The sequence below is a fragment of the Schistocerca piceifrons genome, unplaced genomic scaffold (genome assembly GCF_021461385.2).
Source record: "Schistocerca piceifrons isolate TAMUIC-IGC-003096 unplaced genomic scaffold, iqSchPice1.1 HiC_scaffold_1031, whole genome shotgun sequence".
NCBI lineage: Eukaryota > Metazoa > Arthropoda > Insecta > Orthoptera > Acrididae > Schistocerca > Schistocerca piceifrons.
The window spans coordinates 7,501-12,500 of NW_025726832.1; the positions used below are offsets into that span (position 1 = coordinate 7,501).

General features: G+C 54.0%; 1 non-coding gene across 1 annotated transcript in view; it reads left to right on the forward strand.

Annotated features, from left to right (window-relative positions):
* The first annotated feature begins 3,999 nt into the window (after window positions 1-3,999).
* Window positions 4,000-5,000, forward strand: part of LOC124725218 — a 1,909-nt gene continuing 908 nt past the window's right edge. The window contains exon 1 of the ribosomal RNA XR_007006671.1: window positions 4,000-5,000. This exon is cut by the window's right edge and continues 908 nt beyond it. This is a non-coding gene — a ribosomal RNA (small subunit ribosomal RNA).

Here is a 5,000-nt window from a genome sequence, read left to right on the forward strand (position 1 = left end):
CAGGAGGTCCATGCGGAAAATAGAATATCCCACCCTTTCGACATCCACCATTGCGCAGATAAGGCACCAACACCCACACATGTCCTATACAACGGTGCACCCAACATCACAATAGTACCTCCTGTCACAGCGCACAAACAATGACATGAGTCAAAGACACAGGTCTGACACAAGCATAGAATTGGAGCGCCGCCTCTAATAAGCCAAAGGTGCATCCTGACGTGACAAATCTCATCATGTCACAAGCATTCACTTACTATAATCACTATCAACGAACCTGCCGCCCCGCCCCCCCCCCCCCCCCCCCACACCTTTCCTTACAACAACGTGTAACCTAACCTAACCCATGTTGTACCTTAACCTAACCCATGTTGTACCTTAACCTAACCCATGTTGTGCCTTAACCTAACCCATGTTGTGCCTTAACCTAACCCATGTTGTCCCCCTAAACCTAACCCAAGTTGTCCCCTAACCTAACCCATGTTGTCCCTTAACCTAACCCATGTTGTGCCTTAACCTAACCCATGTTGTGCCTTAACCTAACCCATGTTGTCCCCTAACCTAACCCATGTTTGTCCCCTAACCTAACCCATGTTGTGCCTTAACCTAACCCATGTTGTCCCCTAACCTAACCCATGTTGTGCCTTAACCTAACCCATGTTGTCCCCTAACCTAACCCATGTTGTCCCCTAACCTAACCCATGTTGTCCCCTAACCTAACCCATGTTGTGCCTTAACCTAACCCATGTTGTGCCTTAACCTAACCCATGTTGTCCCCTAACCTAACCCAAGTTGTCCCCTAACCTAACCCATGTTGTCCCCTAACCTAACCCATGTTGTGCCTTAACCTAACCCATGTTGTGCCTTAACCTAACCCATGTTGTGCCTTAACCTAACCCATGTTGTCCCCTAACCTAACCCCATGTTGTCCCCTAACCTAACCCATGTTGTGCCTTAACCTAACCCATGTTGTCCCCTAACCTAACCCATGTTGTGCCTTAACCTAACCCATGTTGTCCCCCTAACCTAACCCATGTTGTCCCCTAACCTAACCCATGTTGTCCCCTAACCTAACCCATGTTGTGCCTTAACCTAACCCATGTTGTGCCTTAACCTAACCCATGTTGTCCCCTAACCTAACCCATGTTGTCCCCTAACCTAACCCATGTTGTCCCCTAACCTAACCCATGTTGTCCCCTAACCTAACCCATGTTGTCCCCTAACCTAACCCATGTTGTCCCCTAACCTAACCCATGTTGTCCCCTAACCTAACCCATGTTGTCCCCTAACCTAACCCATGTTGTCCCCTAACCTAACCCATGTTGTCCCCTAACCTAACCCATGTTGTGCCCTAACCTAACCCATGTTGTGCCCTAACCTAACCCATGTTGTGCCCTAACCTAACCCATGTTGTGCCTTAACCTAACCCATGTTGTCCCCTAACCTAACCCATGTTGTCCCCTAACCTAACCCATGTTGTCCCCTAACCTAACCCATGTTGTCCCCTAACCTAACCCATGTTGTCCCCTAACCTAACCCATGTTGTGCCTTAACCTAACCCATGTTGTCCCCTAACCTAACCATGTTGTCCCCTAACCTAACCCATGTTGTCCCCTAACCTAACCCATGTTGTCCCCTAACCTAACCCATGTTGTCCCCTAACCTAACCCATGTTGTCCCCTAACCTAACCCATGTTGTCCCCCTAACCTAACCCATGTTGTGCCCTAACCTAACCCATGTTGTCCCCTAACCTAACCCATGTTGTGCCTTAACCTAACCCATGTTGTGCCTTAACCTAACCCATGTTGTCCCCTAACCTAACCCATGTTGTCCCCTAACCTAACCCATGTTGTGCCTTAACCTAACCCATGTTGTGCCGTAACCTAACCCATGTTGTGCCTTAACCTAACCCATGTTGTGCCTTAACCTAACCCATGTTGTGCCTTAACCTAACCCATGTTGTGCCTTAACCTAACCCATGTTGTGCCTTAACCTAACCCACGTTGTCCCCTAACGTAACCCACGTTGTCCCCTAACGTAACCCACGTTGTCCCCTAACGTAAACCCACGTTGTCCCCCCTAACGTAACCCACGTTGTCCCCTAACGTAACCCACGTTGTCCCCTAACGTAACCCACGTTGTCCCCTAACGTTAACCCACGTTGTCGCCTATCGTAACCCACGTTGTCGCCTAAACCTGCTCTGTAATTGTTATACGACTCGTTCAATTAGTGTAGTGTTGCCCACCCGCAACCCTCGCAATATAGTTCGCTACTCGCACTGCCCGCTCCCCTGTGTATCGCTTCATGTTAAACACCTTGCAAGTCTTGCTGACTTTCCACATGCTCCTGCTGTACACTGTAATGTGGATGGCAGCAGGGCGTACATGCCGCCCCCCCCCCCCCCCACCTCTCCCCACGTCCCCACCTTGCCCCCTGCCTTCGCAAGGTGGTTGGTGACAAGTTTGCATGTTCAATGCCCTTCGCATGCGACGTACGCAGGCTACGTTGTGGTGCGGCCTGTGTCAACTGTCCGCTGATGTCGTACGCGTGAACCACAATCTGTACTGCACATTCGTCCTTATGTACTGAATGATACATCGTGGCACATGTGTGACCGTACAACGACTGCGCCCAAAAACGGCGGACCATACAGTGCAAATATTGTGCACGCAGCTACGTGTCGTCTCCCTATGAGAGCTGGATTGCAGTGTGGTACGCCATAGAGACGTGTGGGAGGAACGGACGCCGTGGATGGCGATCAGCATGAGCTGTCTGTTGATGTATTCGGACCTAGTCGTCTCTCCTCACACACCGTGATGGCATGGTGCAGCGCGTTCCATATCTGCGACATGCTACAGAAGCCGGTTGACAGTCGTTCGAGCAATGGACATCGCATACGTACGGGGGCCACCTTCCACGTATTGTCTAGGCGTGCACATTTTGTTGCGTGTATGTGGGCAGACGTAGTGTGGCGTGACACCTGACACAGGCATGCAATAATGGTTGAAGTTGCAAATGGCGATGGACGCCTACGTTTTCTGGTGAAGTTACGCAAATGAAGAAATGGTAACCCGTTGTGGTGCGGTTGTTCTCGCTAGGGGTGAATCGGTGATGGCGACGATAGGTTGAGGTACTAACCGGTTGTTCCAGCGATACCCACCATGCCGACGAAACTGAACGGCATCTGGGTGTGAAGCGATACGCGGCGGTGGCTGGGTGGGACCGTCCCCCGGCCGGTGAGGGGGCGCCTCCCGGCGTGCTGGCCGCGCGGTGCGTGGGCGCACGCGCTACAGCCGGCTGGTGGGGGCGGCCAGTGGCAGGCGCGCCGGCCGACGGACGCGGCAGGCGTCGCAGCTGCGCGCCGGCGCACCCTGCGCGCGGCGCCGTGCGGCCAAAGTAGGTCCTCGCGGGCCCGGTGCGAAGCGCGGTGGACATCTTCAGTGTGCTGGTCCGATTGAGGACTGTGTGCGTTGAGGATGCGCCGCCGCCCGGCGCTCGGCGCCGCGACGCCGTCTGCTGCTCGGTCGCCCCAGCGGTTCTCGCTGGTGGTTTGTATCGCAGCTGTGCGGATGTGTTGGCGCGTGCGCTGTGCTGGGAGAGTTCGCTTCGGCACCCAAGTGGGGCTTTTGTCCTTCTGTGGCGCTGGCGTTGGAGCTGCCGGTCACCGTAGGTGGCGCGTGTTGTCTCCCGCCGGCAATGCCACGACAGCACGCTCCCGGGCCTCTGTCGGCAGCGGCAAGCTCAGTTGGGAGCACGGGTGGTCGCACCGAAAGCGTCTACTCGCCTAACTCCGGGCGATTGCGCCTCTCTCGAACCCGACCAAGTACTTGGGACGGCGCTGCGCGCCGCCGGGACCTGAGAGGGTTTCGAGGTGTATTGTGCAGGGGAGCTCAGCCTCCTCCTGTTTGCAGAATGATTGAGCGGACGCTTGCGTGTTCGCGCGGGCCCCCGGGACACACTCCCGGGCGGCCGGCTGCTCAGCTCTAGTTGACGCAGCTCCCTGGTTGATCCTGCCAGTAGTCATATGCTTGTCTCAAAGATTAAGCCATGCATGTCTCAGTACAAGCCGCATTAAGGTGAAACCGCGAATGGCTCATTAAATCAGTTATGGTTCCTTAGATCGTACCCACGTTACTTGGATAACTGTGGTAATTCTAGAGCTAATACATGCAAACAGAGTCCCGACCAGAGATGGAAGGGACGCTTTTATTAGATCAAAACCAATCGGTCGGCTCGTCCGGTCCGTTTGCCTTGGTGACTCTGAATAACTTTGGGCTGATCGCACGGTCCTCGTACCGGCGACGCATCTTTCAAATGTCTGCCTTATCAACTGTCGATGGTAGGTTCTGCGCCTACCATGGTTGTAACGGGTAACGGGGAATCAGGGTTCGATTCCGGAGAGGGAGCCTGAGAAACGGCTACCACATCCAAGGAAGGCAGCAGGCGCGCAAATTACCCACTCCCGGCACGGGGAGGTAGTGACGAAAAATAACGATACGGGACTCATCCGAGGCCCCGTAATCGGAATGAGTACACTTTAAATCCTTTAACGAGTATCTATTGGAGGGCAAGTCTGGTGCCAGCAGCCGCGGTAATTCCAGCTCCAATAGCGTATATTAAAGTTGTTGCGGTTAAAAAGCTCGTAGTTGGATTTGTGTCCCACGCTGTTGGTTCACCGCCCGTCGGTGTTTAACTGGCATGTATCGTGGGACGTCCTGCCGGTGGGGCGAGCCGAAGGCGTGCGACCGCCTCGTGCGTGCTCGTGCGTCCCGAGGCGGACCCCGTTGAAATCCTACCAGGGTGCTCTTTATTGAGTGTCTCGGTGGGCCGGCACGTTTACTTTGAACAAATTAGAGTGCTTAAAGCAGGCAAGCCCGCCTGAATACTGTGTGCATGGAATAATGGAATAGGACCTCGGTTCTATTTTGTTGGTTTTCGGAACCCGAGGTAATGATTAATAGGGACAGGCGGGGGCATTCGTATTGCGACGTTAGAGGT